Source organism: Oncorhynchus nerka, linkage group LG13, assembly GCF_034236695.1.
Source record: "Oncorhynchus nerka isolate Pitt River linkage group LG13, Oner_Uvic_2.0, whole genome shotgun sequence".
Taxonomy (NCBI): Eukaryota; Metazoa; Chordata; class Actinopteri; order Salmoniformes; family Salmonidae; genus Oncorhynchus; species Oncorhynchus nerka.
In genome coordinates, this window is record NC_088408.1 from 86,239,405 (window position 1) to 86,262,279 (window position 22,875).

A 22,875-nucleotide genomic window follows, 5' to 3' on the forward strand; every position below is an offset into this window, starting at 1 on the left:
CTCACCTCAGATTAGACAAAGAGTTTTTCTTTAATGAGTTGGACAGGAGGGAGATACTACAGACACACGAGCAGGCCCAGATCCCCGGCATTCGCTGGAGAAAGAAACAGAGATTTTGCAGAAAAATATCAGGGTGCCTTGTGACGATCAGGAGACGCGTGGGTAATCTGCCTGCCTTCCGTCCTGCTAGCTAATGTTCAATCGCTGGAAAATAAATGGGACGAACTGAAAGCACGTATATGCTACCAATGGGACATTAAAAACTGTATTATCTTATGTTTTATGGAGTCGTGGCTGAACGACGACATGAAGAACGTTCAGCTGGCGAGTTATATACTCTATAGGCAGGACAGAACCGCAGCCTCTGGTAAGACATGGGGCGTGGGCTTATGCATATTTATAAACAACAGCTGCTGCACGATATCTAAGGAAGTCTTAAGGTTTTGCTAGCCTCAGGTAGAGTATCTCATGATAAGCTGTAGACCACACTATCTACCTAGAGAGTTTTCATCTGTATTTCCGTAGTTGTCTACATACCACCACAGACTGATGCTGGGACCAAAACCACACTTAATGAGCTGTATACTGCCATAAGCAAACAGGAAAAAGGTCATCCAGAGGCGGCAATCCTAGTGGCCGGGGACTTTAATGCTAGGAAACTTAAATCAGTTTTACCTCATTTCTATCAGCATGTTAAATGTGCAAGCAGAGGGAAAAAAAATCTAGACTACCTTTACTTCACACACAGAGACACGTACAACGCTCTCCCTTGCCCTCCATTTGGCAAATCTGACCATAATTCTATCCTCCTGATTCCTGTTTACAAGCTAAAATTCAAGCAGGAAGCACCAGTGACTCCATTTATAAAAAAAAAGTGGTTAGATGAAGCGGATGCTAAACTACAGGACTGTTTTGCTAACACAAACGGGAAAATGTTCTGGGATTCTTCCTATGCATTGAGGAGTACATCACATCAGTTACGGGCTTCATCAATAAGTGCATCGAGGACATCGTTCCCACAGTGACTGAACGTACATACCCCAACAAGAAGCCATGGATTACAGGCAACATTCGCACTGAGCTAAAGTGTAGAGCCACCACTTTGAAGGAGCGGGACTCTAACCCTCTAAATTCCGCTATGCCCTCCGACGAACCATCAAACAGGCAAAGTGTCAATACAAGAATAGGATGAAATCGTACTACATCAGCTCCGATGCTCGTCGGATGTGGCAGACTACAAAGGGAAGCAAAACCGAGAGCTACCCAGTGACACGAGCCTACCAGACGAGCTAAATAGTTTATTTAGTCGCTTCGAGGCAAGTAACACTGAGACATGCATGAGAGCATCAGCTGTTCCGGAAGACTGTGTCATCACGCTCTCGGCAGCCGATGTGAGTAAGACCTTTAAACAGGTCAACATTCACAAGGCCGCAGGGCCAGACGTACCAACTGGCAAGTGTCTTCACTGACATTTTCAACCTCTCCCTGTCTGTGTCTGTAGTACCAACATGTTTCAAGCAGACCACCATAGTCCCTGTGCCAAATAACACTAAGGTAACCTGCCTAAGTGACTACAGACACGTAGCACTCACGTCTGTAGCCATGAAGTGCTTTGAAAGGCTGGTCATGGCTCACAACACCATTATCCCAGAAACCCTAGACCCACTCCAATTTGCATACCGCACCAAGAGATCTACAGATGATGCTTTCTGTTTTACACTCCACACTACCCTTTCCTACCTGGACAAAAGGAACACCTATGTGAGAATGCTATTCATTGACTACAGCTCAGCGTTCAACACCATAGTGCCCATAAAGCTCATCAATAAGCTAATGACCTTGGGACTATACACCTCCCTCTGTAACTGGATCTTTCTGACGGGCCGCCCCCAGGTGGTAAGGGTAGGTAACAACACATCTGCCACGCTGATCCTCAACACAGGGGCCCCTCAGGGGTGCGTGCTCTGTCCCCTCCTGTACTCCCTGTTCACTCATGATTGCATGGGCAGGCACGAATCCAACACCACCATTAAGTTTGCTGATGACACAACAGTGTTAGGCCTGATCACCAAAAATGCTGAGACAGCCTATGCCAGGACAACAACCTCTCCCTCAACGTGATCAGGACAAAGGAGATGACTGTGGACTACAGGAAAAGGAGTGGAGCCATCGACGGGGCTGTAGTGGAGCAGGTTGAGAGCTTCAAGTTCCTTGGCGTCCACATCACCAACAAACTAACATGGTCCAAACACACCAAGACAGTCATGAAGCGGGCACGACAACCTATTCCCTCTCTGGAGACTGAAATTATTTGGCATGGGTCCTCAGATCCTCAAAAGGTTTTACAGCTGCACCATTGAGCGCATCGCTGCCTAGTATGGCAACTTCTCAGCCTCGACTGCAAGGCACTACAGAGGGTAGTGCGTACAGCCCAGTACGTCGCTGGGGCCAAGCTTTCTGCTATCCAGGACCTCTATTCCCTGGCGGTGTCACAGGAAGGCCCTAAAAATTGTCAAAGACTCCAGCCGCCCTAGTCATAGACTGTTCTCTCTGCTACCACATGGCAAGCGGTAACGGAGGACCAAGTCTAGGTCCAAGAGGCTTCTAAACAGCTTCTACCCCAAAGCCATAAGACTCCTGAACAGCTAATCAAATGGCTACCCAGACTATTTTCATTGTCTTCCCCACCCCCCCTTCTATGCTGCTGCTACACTCTGTCTTTATCTATGCATAGTCACTTTAATAACTCTACCTACATGTACATATTACCTCAATTACCTTGACACCGGTGCCCCCGCACATTGACTCTGTACCGGTACCCCTGTATATAGCCCTGCTATTGTTATTTACTGCTGTTCCCTAATTATTTGTTAATCTTTTCTCTTACTTTTTTTTGTATTTTCTTAAAACTGTATTTTTGGTTAAGGGCTTGTAAGTAAGCATTTCACTGTAAGGTCTACTACACCTGTTGTATTCGGCGCATGTGACAAATAAAAGTTGATTTGATATGCTGATATAATTTCAATTTAAAACTTGGACGGAGTGTGTTTTGGGGCTGGCCACTGGCTTGGGTCATGATCAGAACTCCATCAGAAGTTTTATCTCATCTGTTTTTTTTCTCAACTTTCACCTTTTCCCCGCTTTTTCTCCCCTCAATCTCTCTCCTGCTTTCTCTGCCTCAATACTCCCATAATGGGTGTGCCGATGTGCGCTGGGAGTAGGGAAGCAAGTTCAGGGAGTGTGTTTAAAAATAAATAAAACAAACACCAAACACAGACAACTCACCAACATGAAACAGAGTCAATAACACCCGAGGAAAGAACCAAGGAGAGTGACAGATATCGGGAAAATAGATGATGATGTAGTCCAGGTGAGTGTCATGAGGCGCTGGTGTGCTTGATGATGGTGACAGGTGTACGGGATAATCAGCAGCCTGATGACCTAGAGGCCGGAGAGGATGTATACTGTATGTGACAATGGGAAGCAGGTAGCATAGAGCGTTAGGCCAGTAACCAAAAGGTTGCTTGTTCAAATCTCGAGCCGATTAGGTGAAAAATCTATCCGCGTGCGCTTGAGCAAGGCACTTAAACCTAATTTCTCCAAGGTCGCTGTCAATAATGACTAATCCCTGGCTGTGACCCCACTCTCTGAGGGTGTCTCAACGGAAAGTTGGAATATGCAGAAAATGCACTTCCATTTCACACCTCACACTCGTACAGGTCACTTGTACATGCGGTGAAACTGAACAAATATAAGCACAGCTAATGCTGCCTTTACAGCCAGGACTGCAAGATACAATTCTGTCAAACTAATGGACCCTCAAAAAACACAATCACTGAGGGATATAAGTCCACTGTATTATTTGACACCGACAGGCATGTGCATCATATTAAAGTGTTAACATGACTTAGAAGATCTTATAAGAGGTCTTTGCTTGAGCCTCACTAACCTCCTTAGTGAATTTAAAGCCACAACACAACTAACACTTGATCAATACCTGGTGATATATCAAACACCACTTGTGTTTACTACAAGCTCCTTTGACGGCTCACTTAAAAACCACACAGTATAACTTCTGTCTGTAACTCAAACCTGACATGTATACTGCTTCCATGAAATTGATAAGTGCTTTTAAATGCAAAATGACAGTTTAAGAACCGTGTATTTTTGTGATGTGATGTAGCTAGATCCTATATTAAAATTACAGGGCACTCTTCCAGAGAAGTAGAGAGAGAACACACAGGCGGGTGTGTGGACACAGGAAAACTGACATATTGACACAGTCAGTAGTGGCTGCCTAAACTAAAGCCTTCCGTGTCCCTATTTGACCCCCCCTTATCTGTCTGTCTGTCCCCTTCCTTCCCTTTCACACCCCTCTCTCTGTCCCCATCATTCTCGCCTTTCCTCCTCCCTCCTCTTTCTAGACTGTCGGATGTCCCCTATGTTAAAACTTGTTCACGCTACCACGTTCCCCCCCACGCTCAACTCAAAAGTGGCGCACAGAATGCAAAAATATTCTTAGAAATATTTAACCTCCACACATTAACAAGTCCAATAGCTCAAATGAAAGATAAACACCTTGTTCATCTACCCAGCGAATCAGATTTCTAAAATGTTTTACTGCGAAAACATAGCACATGTTTATGTCAAACCACCACCAAAGACACAGCCAATATATAGCCATTTTGTCGAACAAAAGATGCAATCACAAACGCAGGATTAAAAGAAAAATAATTCACTAACCTCTTGAAAATCTTCATCAGATGACAGTAATAGGACATGTTACACAGTACATTTATGTTTTTTTCAATAATAGGCAATTTATATCCATAAATCTTTGTTTACATTGACGCCATGTTCAAAAAATGCTACAAAAATGTCCGGAGAATTTTCGATAACTCCGCCAGATAACGCCAGATAACAGCAATACACATCATAAACTTTGACTAAATATACATGTTCTACATATAGTTAGAAAGATACACTGCTTCTTAATGCAATCGCTTTGTCACATTTCTTTTTAACGTTACAGAAATCGTTCATTTTTCAATAATCTGAGACGGCGCTCAGACATAAGCAATATTTCTCTGCTATGTTGGAGTCAACAGAAACACAAAATTACAACATAAATATTCCCTTACCTTTGATGGTCTTCGATCAGAAGTAGTGGAAGGACTCATACTTACCCAAAACAGCGTTTGGTTTCAAGTCGTGTGTCTTTGTGTTATCAAACGCGACAAATTCCGGCTGAAATGCAGCCAAAATTCGAGGGGTTGCGCATCAAAACTTCAAAATTACATATTATATGTTGACTAAACTGGTCAAACTAAGTGCAGAATCAAGCTTTAGGATGTTCTAAACGTAGAAAACAATTCTCAACTCGAACAGACAAACTGACATCGTCTCGTGCTTCATGGAACAAAGGACACTTGGAGCGCAACGCGCGCAGGAAAGTGCATGTATTTTCTCGCGACACCAAGTATTTTGCCTGCCAAAGGGTCAAAGCCCGCGGGATTTTCACAATGAAACGCTCTATTGAAAGAAGACATCTCGCCGAAGACCTAGAAACTGATCCCAGCTGGTTAGCTGGTTGGGAGGGGGGGGAGCGATGACGTCAAAGTTGGCCCAACTTTCCTGATGAGAGAAATAGTTTGGAAGATTGGCTGCCCTGTGAGTTCTGCTATACTTACAGACATAATTGAAACGGTTTTAGAAGCTTTAGAGTGTTTTCTATCCAATGATAATTATTATATGCATATATTAGCAATTTTGGACAGATTTTTTTTCAGTTTACTATGGGCACGCAATTCCTCCAAAGGGGGCAGTATTCTGCCTATCCTTAACAGGTTTAAGGGTCACTGTCCTCCCTAAAAACCCAGCTTGATCCTTGACCTCTAGACTGGGGTCAGTACCTGTCGCCGTGGTATTTAACATCCCAACTCTCTCTCTTTCTATTTCTCTCTATTTCTCTCTCTCTCTCTCTGTCTCTCTAATTCAAGGCCTTTTTTGGCCTGGGAAACATATGTTAACATTGCCAAAGCAATTAAAGTAGATAATAAACAAAAGTTAAATAAACAATAAAAATTAACAGTCAACATTACACTCACAGAACTTCCAAATTAATAAAGACGTTTCAAATGTCATATTATTTGACATTGTATTTACAATGGTGTCTATTCTTCACTAGCTGTCCTTTTCTTCTAGCAAAAGGTCACAAATCTTGCTACTGTGATGGCACATTGTGGTATTTCACCCAATAATTTAAATTCTTTGTGTAATCTGAGGGAAATACAATATGTGTCTCTAATATGGTCATACATTGGGCAAGAGGTTAGGAAGTGCAGCTCAGTTTCCACTTAATTTTGTGCACATAGCTTGTCTTCTCTTGAGAGTCAGGACTGCCTATGGCAGCTTTTCTCAATAGCAAGGCTATGCTCACTGTGTCTGTACATAGTCAAAGAATTCATTAAGTTTGGGTCAGTCACAGTGGTCAGGCATTCTAGTTTGCTCAGTTTTTTTGTGAATTCTTTCCAATATGTCAAGTCATTATATTTTAGTTTCCTCGTGATTTGGTTGGTTCTAATTGTGTTGCTGTCCTGGAGCTCTGTGGGGTGTGTTTGTTTTTGTGAACAGAGCCCCAGGACCATCTTGCTTAGGGGGCTCTTCTCAAGGCTCATGTCTCTGTAGGTGATGGCTTTGTTATGGAAGGTTTTGGAATCGCTTCATTTTAGGTGGTTGTAGAATTTAATGTCTCTTTTATGGATTTTGATCATTATCGGGTATCAGCCTAATTCTGCTCTGCATTCATTATTTGGTGGTTTACATTGTACACAGAGGACAGTTACATTTACATTTACATTTAAGTCATTTAGCAGACGCTCTTATCCAGAGCGACTTACAAATTGGTGCTTTCAGTTTATGACATCCAGTGGAACAGCCACTTTACAATAGTGCATCTAGGTCTTTTAAGGGGGAGGGGGAAGGATTACTTTATCCTATCCTAGGTATTCCTTAAAGAGGTGGGGTTTCAGGTGTCTCCGGAAGGTGGTGATTGACTCCGCTGTCCTGGCGTCGTGAGGGAGTTTGTTCCACCATTGGGGGGCCAGAGCAGCGAACAGTTTTGACTGGGCTGAGCGGGAACTGTACTTCCTCAGTGGTAGGGAGGCGAGCAGGCCAGAGGTGGATGAACGCAGTGCCCTTGTTTGGGTGTAGGGCCTGATCAGAGCCTGGAGGTACTGAGGTGCCGTTCCCCTCACAGCTCCGTAGGCAAGCACCATGGTCTTGTAGCGGATGCGAGCTTCAACTGGAAGCCAGTGGAGAGAGCGGAGGAGCGGGGTGACGTGAGAGAACTTGGGAAGGTTGAACACCAGACAAGCTGCGGCGTTCTGGATGAGTTGTAGGGGTTTAATGGCACAGGCAGGGAGCCCAGCCAACAGCGAGTTGCAGTAATCCAGACGGGAGATGACAAGTGCCTGGATTAGGACCTGCGCCGCTTCCTGTGTGAGGCAGGGTCGTACTCTGCGGATGTTGTAGAGCATGAACCTACAGGAACGGGCCACCGCCTTGATGTTATTAGAGAACGACAGGGTGTTGTCCAGGATCACGCCAAGGTTCTTAGCGCTCTGGGACGAGGACACAATGGAGTTGTCAACCGTGATGGCGAGATCATGGAACGGGCAGTCCTTCCCCGGGAGGAAGAGCAGCTCCGTCTTGCCGAGGTTCAGCTTGAGGTGATGATCCGTCATCCACACTGATATGTCTGCCAGACATGCAGAGATGCGATTCGCCACCTGGTCGTCAGAAGGGGGAAAGGAGAAGATTAATTGTGTGTCGTCTGCATAGCAATGATAGGAGAGACCATGTGAAGTTATGACAGAGCCAAGTGACTTGGTGTATAGCGAGAATAGGAGAGGGCCTAGAACAGAGCCCTGGGGGACACCAGTGGTGAGAGCACGTGGTGAGGAGACGGATTCTCGCCACGCCACCTGGTAGGAGCGACCTGTCAGGTAGGACGCAATCCAAGCGTGGGCCGCGCCGGAGATGCCCAACTCGGAGAGGGTGGAGAGGAGGATCTGATGGTTCACAGTATCGAAGGCAGCCGATAGGTCTAGAAGGATGAGAGCAGAGGAGAGAGAGTTAGCTTTAGCAGTGCGGAGCGCCTCCGTGATACAGAGAAGAGCAGTCTCAGTTGAATGACTAGTCTTGAAACCTGACTGATTTGGATCAAGAAGGTCATTCTGAGAGAGATAGCGGGAGAGCTGGCCAAGGACGGCACGTTCAAGAGTTTTGGAGAGAAAAGAAAGAAGGGATACTGGTCTGTAGTTGTTGACATCGGAGGGATCGAGTGTAGGTTTTTTCAGAAGGGGTGCAACTCTCGCTCTCTTGAAGACAGGAGGGACGTAGCCAGCGGTCAGGGATGAGTTGATGAGCGAGGTGAGGTAAGGGAGAAGGACACCGGAGATGGTCTGGAGAAGAGAGGAGGGGATAGGGTCAAGCGGGCAGGTTGTTGGGCGGCCGGCCGTCACAAGACGCGAGATGTCATCTGGAGAGAGAGGGGAGAAAGAGGTCAGAGCACAGGGTAGGGCAGTGTGAGCAGAACCGGCGGTATCGTTTGACTTAGCAAACGAGGATCGGATGTCGTCGACCTTCTTTTCAAAATGGTTGACGAAGTCATCTGCAGAGAGGGAGGAGGGGGGGAGGAGGATTCAAGAGGGAGGAGAAGGTGGCAAAGAGCTTCCTAGGGTTAGAGGCAGATGCTTGGAATTTAGAGTGGTAGAAAGTGGCTTTAGCAGCAGAGACAGAGGAGGAAAATGTAGAGAGGAGGGAGTGAAAGGATGCCAGGTCCGCAGGGAGGCGAGTTTTCCTCCATTTCCGCTCGGCTGCCCGGAGCCCTGTTCTGTGAGCTCGCAATGAGTCGTCGAGCCACGGAGCGGGAGGGGAGGACCGCGCCGGCCTGGAGGATAGGGGACATAGAGAGTCAAAGGATGCAGAAAGGGAGGAGAGGAGGGTTGAGGAGGCAGAATCAGGAGATAGGTTGGAGAAGGTTTGAGCAGAGGGAAGAGATGATAGGATGGAAGAGGAGAGAGTAGCGGGGGAGAGAGTGCGAAGGTTGGGACGGCGCGATACCATCCGAGTAGGGGCAGTGTGGGAAGTGTTGGATGAGAGCGAGAGGGAAAAGGATACAAGGTAGTGGTCGGAGACTTGGAGGGGAGTTGCAATGAGGTTAGTGGAGGAACAGCATCTAGTAAAGATGAGGTCGAGCGTATTGCCTGCCTTGTGAGTAGGGGGGAAGGTGAGAGGGTGAGGTCAAAAGAGGAGAGGAGTGGAAAGAAGGAGGCAGAGAGGAATGAGTCAAAGGTAGACGTGGGGAGGTTAAAGTCGCCCAGAACTGTGAGAGGTGAGCCGTCCTCAGGAAAGGAGCTTATCAAGGCATCAAGCTCATTGATGAACTCTCCGAGGAACCTGGAGGGCGATAAATGATAAGGATGTTAAGCTTGAAAGGGCTAGTAACTGTGACAGCATGGAATTCAAAGGAGGCGATAGACAGATGGGTAAGGGGAGAAAGAGAGAAGGACCACTTGGGAGAGATGAGGATCCCGGTGCCACCACCCCGCTGACCAGAAGCTCTCGGGGTGTGCGAGAGCACGTGGGCGGACGAAGAGAGAGCAGTAGGAGTAGCGGTGTTGTCTGTGGTGATCCATGTTTCCGTCAGAGCCAAGAAGTCGAGGGACTGGAGGAGGCATAGGCTGAGATGAACTCTGCCTTGTTGGCCGCAGATCGGCAGTTCCAGAGGCTACCGGAGACCTGGAACTCCACGTGGGTCGTGCGCGCTGGGACCACCAGATTAGGGTGGCCGCGGCCATGCGGTGTGGAGCGTTTGTATGGTCTGTGCAGAGAGGAGAGAACAGGGATAGACAGACACATAGTTGACAGGCTAGAGAAGAGGCTACGCTAATGCAGAGGAGATTGGAATGACAAGTGGACTACACGTCTCGAATGTTCAGAAAGTTAAGCTTACGTAGCAAGAATCTAATTGACTAAAATGATTAAAATGATACAGTACTGCTGGGTAGGCTAGCTGCGTTGTTGACACTACCCTAATCAAGTCGTACCGTTGAGTGTGAAGTTTCTACAATGCTGCTTTTCGGGAGCTAGCTGGCTAGCTAGCAGTGTTGGTTACGTTACGTTGCGTTAGGAGAACGACAATAGCTGGCTAGCTAACCTAGAAAATCGCTCTAGACTACACAATTATCTTTGAAACAAAGACGGCTATGTAGCTAGCTATGTAGCTAGCTACGATCAAACAAATCACACCGTTGGGACTGTAATGAAATGAAATGAAAATGTGATACTACCTGTGGAGCGAAGTGCGGAATGCGACCGGAATGCGAAAGTTCTATTCAGTAGACGTTGGCTGGCTATTGGCTAGCTAGGAGTGTCTCCTACGTTAAGGACGACAAAATAGCTGGCTAGCTAACCTCGGTGAATTAAGATAATCACTCTAAGACTACACACTCTAAACTACACAATTATCTTGGATACGAAGACAGCAAAGACAACTATGTAGCTAGCTAATACTACACTAATCAAGTCGTTCAGTTGAGTGTGATAGTTACTACAGTGCTACGGTAGCCGGTGAACGTATGCTAGCTGGCTAGCTGCTAGGCAGATAGGAGGACGACGAAATACGATAATAACGCAATTATCACTCTAAGACTCCACACTCTAAACTACACAATTATCTTGGATACGAAGACAGCAAAGACAACTATGTAGCTAGCTAACACTACACTAATCAAGTCGTTCAGTTGAGTGTGATAGTTACTACAGTGCTACGGTAGACGGTGAACGTGTTGGGCAGATAGGAGACGACGAAATACGATAATTACGCAATTATCTTTGATACAACGTTCTTCATCGACTATGTAGCTAGCTAAGAAGAAATTGCTAAGATTAGACAAATCAGACCGTTGTACTATAATGAAATGTAATGAAATGTAATGAAAAAGTTATACAACCTGCAGACCGAAGCGCGGATGCGACCGGCTCGCTCCAACCCGGAAGTTCAGAATTCTGCATGCAAAGTCTCAATTTGGTGTTTGTCCCATTTTGTGAATTATTGGTTGGTGAGCGGACCCCAGACCTCACAACCATAAAGGGCAATGGGTTCTATAACTGATTAAAGTATTTTTAGATCCTAATTGGTGTGTCAAATTGTATGTTCCTTTTGATGGCATAGAATCCCCTTCTGAGTGGGTCCATCTCCTCTATACCATGTTTCTTGTAGGACGACAATGTCTGTTTTTCCGATTTCCAGGCTCCAAGTCCAGGTTCCTGCTCTTTAGGCCAAAGGAAGATGACTTCATGCCTTGGATATTCCAGGGTGAGATAGTGAAGGCTTTGTGTTCCATAAAGTGTGCAATGTTGTTAATCGTGTGGTTCAGCCTCAGACCAGTAAGCAGAGCCTGCTGAGCATCTGGTACATGCCATTGGATTGGGCTATGTGTAAAAGTGGGGGTTGGGCCTGTTTGCCTGCTCACGGCCTGGGCGTATGGGTGACTTTCATGTTGAGGCCCTCTTTGCAGGGGGGGCATAGGTCTGATCTGAGGGCATTCTAAATGGGGTGTTGGCATGGTTGGCTTGGGGGGGGGGTGTTGATTGGTTGGGTTGGGTGTGTGGATGTGTCTGACGGTGCTGTTGTCTGGATGTAGGTCCTATCAGCCTGGATTCACTGTGTAGGTTTGGGAGAGTGTTCTGGACTGGGTGGGGTGTCTATTGATCTGTTGCTTCTGTGTCAGGTGTTGGGACTGCGTTTGAGGGTGATGTCCTTTAGGGTCTGGGCAAATATGGGCACTGCAGACTTGTATAGGTGGACCTGTTTGTAAAGGCTGTTCAAGTCCAGGTTAGAGCGGTGGGCCGGGTAGACATTTGGTTGAGGCGCAGTCACAATAAATACTTGCATTTACCCGCTGTATGGTAGCAGGGTGGGAGTATTTTTGTGTTAGCAGGGTGGAGATAACCACTTGTCTGTTGGGGAAAGTAAAAGAAGCTTTTTCAATTACTCCCTTAACCTCTTGAAGTTAGGGGGCACTATTTTTATTTTTAGAAAAACAACGTTCCCAAAGTAAACTGCCTATTTCTCAGGACCAGATGCTAGAATATGCATATAATTGACAGATTAGGATAGAAAACACTCTAAAGTTTCCAAAACTGTACAAATATTGTCTGTTAGTATAGCAGAACTGATATTGCAGGCAAAATCCTGAGAAAATACCAATCCTTTTTCTGTGGCTTCCCTAAGGTGTATACAGCCTTTAGATGTAGTTTCAGGCCTTTATTTTGAAGAATGAGCGTAAACGTCCACATTGCGTAAGTGGTCAGTTGTTGGCTCTGTGTGATTTTTGCGCTAAACAGAGAGGTAGCCATTTTTCCTCCCGGTCCTAGAAAAAAGCTAACTGTCCCAGTTGATATATTGGAGCGGCAAGGTAGCCTAGTAGTTAGAGTGTTGGGCTAGTAACCGAAAGGTTGCAAGTTCAAATCCCCGAGCTGACAAGGTACAAATCTGTCGTTCTGAACAGGCAGTTAACCCACTGTTCCTAGGCCGTCATTGAAAATAAGAATTTGTTCTTAACTCACTTGCCTAGTTAAATAAAGATAAAATTATATATATATTATCGAATAGATATTTGAAAAACACCTTGAGGATTGATTATAAAAAACGTATGCCATGTTTCTGTCGATATTATGGATATAATTTGACATTTTTGTCTGCGTTGTTGTGACCACTATTTCCGGTGGATTCCTAGGCATAAAGCATCAAACTAACGGAGGTATTGAGATATAAAAAATATATTTATGGAACAAAAGGAACATTTGCTGTCTAACTGGGAGTCTCGTGAGTGAAAACATCCGAAGCTCATCAAAGGTAAACAATTCATTTGATTGCTTTTCTGATTTTCATGACCAAGTTACCTGCCGCTAGGTGTACATAATGTTATGTTAGTATATCGATAAACTTACACAAACGCTTGTATTGTTTTCACTGTAAAGCATAATTTCAAAATCTGAGACGACAGGGTGATTAACAAAAGGCTAAACTGTGTTTCGCTATATTTCACTTGTGATTTCATGAATATTAATATTTTCTAGTAAGATTCTTTGACCGTTGCGCTATTCTATTTAGCGTAGTTGATGACAATTATCCCGGATCCGGGATGGGTGGTTCCAAGAGGTTGTTAAAGTGCTGTGGCCACCCTTTCCTGCTCTGTCGTCAGGTCGTTTGTGCCTGTGTGTATTATTATGTGGCTGGGTGACCTTAGTTGGTCCTCAGACAGAAGGTGTAGGGATCTCCTGGGCTTGGGGTTCTTCATTTGTCTGTTCTGCTGTGATGTCGAGGCTACGGTCAGGGTCTGAAGTGGGATGTTCTGCTGGCTTCTCTATGGGGGTGGCCAGCTCTCTAATGGGTTGTTCTCTGTCACACATCATCGTTCTCACCTTCTCCTACAATGCTCTGTTCTTCTCCTGCTCCTGTTGATGTTGTCTCACCACAGTCCAGAATTTCTCTACACCTCCAGCTCTCCTGGTCTGGTTGAGAGGGTGTTGTTGAGCTGGACAATATTGTTGTGCTGACTGGAGTGTGTTCACCTACTGTTCCAGCTTCACCTGCCTTACGTCCAGCTGGGTGAATTTATCTTTCATTTCAATGAGGGAGTAGTACTCTGTGCTGGGAGATTGACATTCTGCGGGTCTCTCTCTCTCTCTCTCTCTCTCTCTCTCTCTCTCTCTCTCCCTCTCTCTCTCTCTGTGTGCATGCTGGGAGTTTTGTGGAGTTTGAGTATTTGGTGTGGAGGGCTCCGTCCTGACTAACTTTCTTGATTAATTTTCTTGTTATTTTCTTTCAATTTAATTTTACTATGGTGGGGGGTTAATGCAATACTTGCTTTAGAGGTATCCACAGTTTTTTCAAAGTTAGGGTGGAAGAGGACAGAGTAACTTTCCTGGGGTTTGAAAGGTGTGGTGTGCGCGGTGGCTTCTCAGCCTAGCGCGGAGGAGACACTGTCGATAAGGCATGGGGATTTGGGGCATAAGAGCTTTGTGTGCCCACATAAAGGCCATAGACAAGGTGAGGGTACAAGAGCCAGTGGGGGAAATCGAGGTCAAAGTACAGGGGGTAATGAGATGCAGACAGCAGAAGCTGGACCTAGTCATGCCAGGGATGATGGTGTAGATGAGGCTGGGCCTAGTCAGGCTAGAGATGGTGGGGTAGCTGAGGCTGGGTATAGTCATGCTATGGATGGTGGTGTAGCGGAGGCTGGGTCTAGTCAGGCTAGAGATGGTGGTGTAGCTGAAGCTGGGTATAGTCATGCTATGGATGGTGGTGTAGCGGAGGCTGGGCCTAGTCAGGCTAGAGATGGTGGTGTAGCTGAGGCTGGGTATAGTCATGCTATGGATGGTGGTGTAGATGAGGCTGGGCCTAGTCAGGCTAGAGATGGTGGGGTAGCTGAGGCTGGGTATAGTCATGCTATGGATGGTGGTGTAGCGGAGGCTGGGCCTAGTCAGGCTAGAGATGGTGGGGTAGCTGAGGCTGGGTATAGTCATGCTATGGATGGTGGTGTAGATGATGCTGGGTCTAGTCAGGCTAGAGATGGTGGGGTAGCTGAGGCTGGGTATAGTCATGCTATGGATGGTGGTGTAGATGAGGCTGAGTCTAGTCAGGCTAGAGATGGTGGGGAAGCGGAGGCTGAGTCTAGTCAGGCTAGAGATGGTGGTGTAGCAGAGGCTGAGTCTAGTCAGGCTAGAGATGGTGGTGTAGCGGAGGCTGGGTCTAGTCAGGCTAGAGATGGTGGGGAAGCGGAGGCTGGGTCTAGTCAGGCTAGAGATGGTGGTGTAGCGGAGGCTGGGTCTAGTCAGGCTAGAGATGGTGGTGTAGCGGAGGCTGGGATTAGTCAGGCTAGAGATGGTGGGGAAGCGGAGGCTGGGTCTAGTCAGGCTATGGATGGTGGTGTAGATGAGGCTGAGTCTAGTCAGGCTAGAGATGGTGGGGAAGCGGAGGCTGGGTCTAGTCAGGCTAGAGATGGTGGGGTAGCTGAGGCTGGGCCTAGTCATGCTATGGAGGGTGGTGTAGATGATGCTGGGTCTAGTCAGGTTATTCTAGTGGGTGAGGAGTGTATAGTGGGGAAGTGTAAGAGACTAGGGGGGGAGGAGGAAGCTGTCAAGCAGAAAAGGAAAAAGGGTGTGGACAAAGGCACCATGGAAATTTCGCCTGTTGCTGTGGGTGATGCCCTGACCAGAGAGGAAGGGCAGGTGGTCTAGGTGGGAGATAGAGATGAGGAGGAAAGTGAGTCTGAGGAAGAGGATGAGGAGTTATTTTTTTCAGACTCCTCATTGGGGCCGTAGCTGACAGCCAGTCAAGCAGAGGGGTTTAAGTACACGTCTATGAAAAATTAGGGGCATGGTGTCCTCTCACCCAGGAAACGGATTAGGTTGAGGAAGTGGGTCACAACAGTGTGTAAAGATTTACCTTCAGACACTGTTAAGATGTATATTTTCTTTCTGACACTGGGGCGTTTTGAGCTTTGCTATTGGTCTCTTTCTCTGCTGACTTTTCTCCCACTTCTTATGGAGACTCTTCGGGGAGGCTCGCTCAATATGCTGTATATGGCGCCAGAGATGTGGGAAAGAGGAGTGTGTAAAACAAAAAAAGTACAGGTGTTGTTTTTTCTGGAGACACATAGTGATGTGTTGAATGAAGTCTATTGGGGGCTCTGGTGGAAGGGGCAAGTGTGTTGAGCCATGGGACAAATCTTAGTGCAGGGGAGACAGTCCTTTTTGCACCGGGTCTGTCTTTAAAAATTTGCTCCTCAAAGGAGTTGTGTAAAGGTAGGCTGCTTGTTGTTAAAGCAGAAATTAACCACATGGGTTTTGTCTTAATAAATGTGTATGCGCCTAACACGAGGGGTTCTATTTGGGAGTCTTAGACAGGAACTCTCACAGGTGGCGCCTGAGGAGACGCTGGTGGTTGGAGGGGACTGGAACTGTACAATGGATTTTTACAAAAGACAGAAATGGGGAAGAGCCTCATTCAGTGTCAGTGGGAGTGTTAACGGACATGATTAATCAGTTCGACCTAGTGGATGTTTGGAGAACTTAACATCCAAACACAAGACAGTATACATGGGTGAAGGTTTTTGGGGCTAGGGTGAGTGCAGCCTGACTTGATCGGTTTTAGATGCCTAGGAATCGGAGCAATAGGTTGTTGGGCGCTACAATTCTCCCGGTGGGGTTTTCGGATCACCACATAACCATGACTCGGCTGTCTATCCCATTGGAAGTTCAATGTAAAGCTCTTACAAGATGCCCTTTTTTGCTCAGGTTTCCAGTACTTTTGGGAAAGGTGGGGGCAGCGAAGAGAGGAGTATGAGTCTCTGAGTCAATGGTGGGATGTGGGGAAAGTTCAAATTCGGCTTTTCTGTCAACAGTACACCGCTCTCTCATCCTCAGAGGCTAGGAGAGTATTGGGGGAAATAGAGCATTGTATTAGTGAGATGGAGGTAGAGATGGTGGGGCAAGACAATGTAGGCCTCCGGGCTAATTTAGCTGAATTATGTAGGGAACTGGGCAGTTTTTCCCAGGTTAAAGCAAAGGGAGCACTTGTAAGAGCTAGGTTCTCCATGCTCAAGGTCAAGGATGCTCCCAGCTTCTTCTTCTTTCGTTTGGAAAGACAGAGCAGTGAAGCCAAGGGTATGCATTGTCTACGGCTGTCTGATGGGTGGGTGACCTCTGTGGTGGGTGAGATGCAGGAGCGGACTGTGGAGTTTTATAGTGATTTGTATAGGGCAGAATGTGTGATCCTATGTGTGCTAAAGTCTTGTGGAGTTTTATAAAAAAATTCTGAACTCAAACTCAAGCACTCACAAACTTCTACAGATGCACAATCGAGAGCATCCTGTCGGGCTGTATCACCGCCTGGTATGGCAACTGCTCCGCCCACAATCGTAAGGCTCTCCAGAGGGTAGTGAGGTCTGCACAACGCATCACCGGGGGCAAACTACCTGCCCTCCAGGACACCTACACCACCCGATGTCACAGGAAGGCCATAAAGATCATCAAGGACAACAACCACCCGAGCCACTGCCTGTTCACCCCACTATCATCCAGAAGGCGAGGTCAGTACAGGTGCATCAAAGCTGGGACCGAGAGACTGAAAAACAGCTTCTATCTCAAGGCCATCAGACTGTTAATAAATCCTGTTAGGGATAGGCAGAATACTGCCCCCTTTGGATGAATTGCGTGCCCATAGTAAACTGAAAAAAAATCTGTCCAAAATTGCTAATATATGCATATAATAATTATTATTGGATAGAAAACACTCTAAAGTGTCTAAAACCGTTTGAATTATGTCTGTAAGTATAGCAGAACTCACAGGGCAGGCAATCTCAAAAACGTTGACGTCATCGCCCCCACCCTTCCCAACCAGCTATGGATCTGGAGACACTTTCTATGTCTTCCACTAGATGTCCTCATTCAGTAGAGCATTTAATTGTGCAAATCCCGCGAGCTTTAACCCTTTGGGAGGCGAAAGAGTGGGTGTCGCGAGAAAATACATGGGCGTTAGAGCGGGCTTTTGGAACAGACCTTCCTTTGTTCCAGAATGCCTGAGAAGAAGTATGATTGTCCGGTTGAATTGAGAATTGTTTTGTACGTTTATAACATCCTAAAGCTTGATTCTGCACTTAGTTTGACCAGTTTAGTCGACATATAATATGTAATTTTGAAGTTTTGATGCGCAACTGTTCGGGACCAGAAGTCATTTTGGATGCATTTCAGCTGGAACTTGTAGCATATGCTACTGTAAGGACACACGAACTGAAACCAAACTATATATTAGGTAAGTATGACTCCTTCCACTACATTCTGATCGAAGACCATCAAAGGTAAGGGAATATTTATGTTGTAATTTTGTATTTCTGTTGACTCCAACACAGAAATATTGCTTACGTCTGAGCGCCGTCTCAGATTATTACATAGTGAACTAATTCTGTAACGTTAAAAATAAATGTGGCACAGCGGTTGCATTAAGAAGCAATGTATCTTTCTAACTATATGTAGAACATGTATATTTAGTCAAAGTTTATGATGTTTATTTCTGTTATCTGGCGGTGCTATCTATAATTTCTCCTGACATTTTTGAGCATTTTCTGAACATGGCGTCAATGTAAACGGAGATTTATGGATATAAATTGCATATTATTGAAAAAAACATAAATGCACTGTGTAACATGTCCTATTACTGTCATCTGATGAAGATTTTCAAAAGGTTACTGAATTATTGTAATTTTAATCCTGCGTTTGTGATTGCATCTTTTGTTCGACAAAATGGCTGTATATCGTCTGTGTCTTTGTGGTGGTTTGACATAAATATGTTTTCGCCGTAAAACATTTTAGAAATCTGACACGCTGGGTAGATGAACAAGGTGTTTATCTTTCATTTGAGCTATTGGACTTGTTAATGTGTGGAGGTTAAATATTTCTAAGAATATTTTTGCATTCTGTGCGCCACTGTTTCAGTTGAGCTGGGGGATGTGGTACCCCTTGGGGAACATGTACCGTTAACAACAGCCACCACTAACATTGAATGGCTGCTTGCCAACACACTGACTCAACTCCAGCCACTTTAATAATGGGAATTGATGGGAAATGATGTAAAATATATCACTAGCCACTTTAAACAATGCTACCTAATATAATGTTTACATACCCTACATTATTCATCTCATATGTATACGTATATACTGTACTCTATATCATCTACTGCATCCTTATGTAATACATGTATCACTAGCCACTTTAACTATGCCACTTTGTTTACATACTCATCTCATATGTATATACTGCACTCAATACCATCTACTGTATCTTGCCTATGCTGCTCTGTACCATCACTCATTCATATATCTTTATGTACATATTCTTTATCCCCTTACACTTGTGTCTATAAGGTAGTAGTTTTGGAATTGTTAGCTAGATTACTTGTTGGTTATTACTGCATTGTCGGAACTAGAAGCACAAGCATTTCGCTACACTCGCACTAACATCTGCTAACCATGTGTATGTGACAAATAAAATGTGATTTGATTTGACATACACACACACACACACACACACACACACACACACACACACACAAAGCAAGACGGGATGCCAAGGAGGACCCATTGACACATTTGGTGTCACATGTATGGATGACTAAGGTATGCATCATACTTTCTTAGATACCCTCTGTCTCTGTCTCTGTCTGTGTCCCTCTCTCTTTCTCTCTTCAGGAAGGTGGAGGAGTGGAGCGGGGGTGAAAAAAAAGGACTTGCGAAAGAGAGAGGGGGGGTGAGGTGTTAATTTGACCACATGAGATGAGAACAGGGGGGTGGTGCATCTGTTAAAGACCATTCAGAAGTCTTAGTGAATACACACTATACAAGACAAACTGCTGGGTGTTTCAAATGTGGTTTTCGACTGCCAGGGAGATTTGACTCTGCTAAAAGAGACAATCAATGTGAATTGTGTTTAATGGGTGCTTAAACTCAGACCCTCTAGGACTACTACCTAATTACAGCTGGGGACACTCCTCCCTCCTCTTTCTTTCCATCACTCTCTCCTCACCTCTCTCAATTCTTCCCTGAGCTTAGCAGACACTCTCTCTTCTCTTCTCCCATTTCAACTCCACTCTCCCCATCTCTCTTTCTCCCTAACTCTCTCTCTAACCCTCTCTCCTTAGCAAAGTCCAGTTCAAGCACTCTCAGTATTGATATTTGCCCATTGTTTCTCCACCAGCACAGATGCTAGTTTTTAACTTAGTGAAAAGTACTTCTGCTGGGATTGAAAATCCCCTTAAACCACATCAACAAAACTTCCTCCTTCCCTCTCCCTCACTTTTCCTCTACTCCATAAATACTCTGCTCAACAGTCCTCTCTCTCTTTCTCTCTATGGTATTAGCGTTTCCATGTGACATGTACAGTGCCTTGCGAAAGTATTCGGCCCCCTTGAACTTTGCGACCTTTTGCCACATTTCAGGCTTCAAACATAAAGATATAAAACTGTATTTTTTTGTGAAGAATCAACAACAAGTGGGACACAATCATGAAGTGGAACGACATTTATTGGATATTTCAAACTTTTTTAACAAATGAAAAACGGAAATATTGGGCGTGCAAAATTATCCCTCGTACCTCTGGGCTATTAGCTGGGCCTCACCTCAGGACATGCAGTGACACAGTGAGACCCTATCCATCTACAGCCACTAGTCAGTTAGCAACAAATAAACAAAAGCTTTTGATGCTCTTAAAAATAAGTTACAGGGAGAGAGAGAGAGTTAGAGCATGAGAGAGAGAGCATGACAGAGAGACGGTGAGGGGGAGAGGGAGGGGGAGAGGGAGGGGGAGAGAGTTAGAGCATGAGAGAGAGAGAGAGCATGACAGAGAGACGGTGAGGGGGAGAGGGAGGGGGAGAGAGTTAGAGCATGAGAGAGAGAGAGAGCATGACAGAGAGACGGTGAGGGGGAGAGGGAGGGGGAGAGAGTTAGAGCATGAGAGAGAGAGAGCATGACAGAGAGAGACGGTGAGGGGGAGAGGGAGAGAGAGAGCATGACAGAGAGACGGTGAGGGGGAGAGGGAGGGGGAGAGAGTTAGAGCATGAGAGAGAGAGAGAGCATGACAGAGAGACAGTGAGGGGGAGAGGGAGGGGGAGAGAGTTAGAGCATGAGAGAGAGAGAGAGCATGACAGAGAGACGGTGAGGGGGAGAGGGAGGGGAGAGAGTTAGAGCATGAGAGAGAGAGAGAGCATGACAGAGAGACGGTGAGGGGAGAGGGAGGGGGAGAGAGTTAGAGCATGAGAGAGAGAGAGAGCATGACAGAGAGACGGTGAGGGAGAGGGAGGGGAGAGAGTTAGAGCATGAAAGAGAGAGAGAGCATGACAGAGAGACGGTGAGGAGGGGAGAGGGAGGGGGAGAGAGAGAGAACATGAGAGAGAGAGCATGATAGAGAGAGAGAGTGAGAGGGAGGGAGGGAGAGAGAGAGCATGACAGAGAGACGGTGAGAGGGAGAGGGAGAGGGAGAGAGAGAACATGAGAGAGAGAGCATGATAGATTTGTAAGTCGCTCTGGATAAGAGCGTCTGCTAAATGACTTAAATGTAAATGTAATAGAGAGAGAGAGTGAGAGGGAGGGAGGGAGAGAGTGAGTGCATGAGAGAGAGAGAGAACATGAGAGAGAGAGAGCATAATAGAGAGAGAGGGAGAGAGAGAGCATGAGAGAGCAAGAGTGACAGCATGAGAGAGCGAGAGGGCAGAAAGCCAGGGAGAGCAAGTGCACCCCCTAGTGCTGACCATTTCACACACTCCCTCATCCGTCTTGCCCGCCCACACTCCCTCATCCCTCTTTCCCCACCACACACACTCCCTCATCCCTCTTGCCCCACCCCCACACACACTCCCTCATCCCTCTTGCTCCGCCCATATACACACTCCCTCATCCTTCTTGCCCCCCACACACATACTCCCTCATTTCTCTTGCCCCCCACACACACTCCCTCATCACTCTCGCCCCTTTCACACACACACTCCCTCATCCCTCTTGCTCACACACACACTCCCTCATCATTCTTGCCCCCCACACTCCCTCATCCTCTTGCCCCACCACACACACTCCCTCATCCCTCTTGCCCCCCACACACACACACTCCCTCATCATTCTTGCCCCCCACACTCCCTCATCCCTCTTCCCCCACCCACACACTCCCTCATCCCTCTTGCCCCCCCACACACACACACTCCCTCATCCCTCTTGCCCCCTATTCCCTCATCCCTCTTGCCCCCACACACTCCCTCATCCTCTTGCCCCCCCCCACACACACTCCCTCATCCCTCTTGCCCCCACACACACACACCCTTATCCTTCCCCCCCCCACACGCACACTCCCTCATCCCTCTTGCCCCCCACACACACACTCTCCAGAGAGGAAGAGAGAGGTGAAGGAGAGGAAGAGAGAGGTGGAAGAGAGGTAAGAGAGAGCTGAAAGAGAGGGAAGAGAGAGCTGAAACAGAGGGAAGAGCGAGCTGAAAGTGAGAGCTGAAAGAGCTGAAGGAGAGGAAGAGAGAGCTGAAGGAGAGGAAGAGAGAGCTGAAGTAGAGGAAGAGAGAGGTGAAGGAGAGGGAAGAGAGAGCTGAAAGAGAGGGAAGAAAGAGCTGAAGGCGAGGTAGAGAGAGCAGAAGAAGAGTAAAATAGAGCTGAAAGAGAGGGTAGAAAAGCTGAAGGAGAGTAAGAGAGAGCTGAAGGATAGGAAGCGAGGGCTGAGAGTGAGTGCTTTGAACTTTCTATCTGGACCTCAGAGAACCAGGATTTACATGGTTGGCTGTTAAAACATGGTCCATTGGCCCACATTAGCAAGTCTCAACTATAATCAATGAATGCATGCTCTTTTTTTCTCATCTCCTCCCCTCTCTTCTTCCCTCCTCCTATTCTTACCTCTCCACTCCAACAGAAGAGTGAGGCATCAGTGTGACTACAGCTTGTTCTCCAGACCTATACTGTAATCCATCCATTCCCCTCCGCTCCTCTTCAATAGGTAGCTATTAAGACATATTTTCCAGTCAGGTAGCCTGTAGTAAATCCGCCTGCTATAGCAGGTTTCCTTGACACCTCAGGGAATGACTAAGACACTGGTTAACTCGGCTGTTTGACACAACCTCTGAAAAGAGTCCCTGCTGTGGGGTAAACTGGTTTCATCTATCCTCCTCAGTTGGTCTCTCTCTCTCTCTCGCAGTGTATGCTGGGAGTTTTTTTTTAAGTTTGAGTGTTTGGTGTGGAGGGCTCTGTCCTTGGTCTT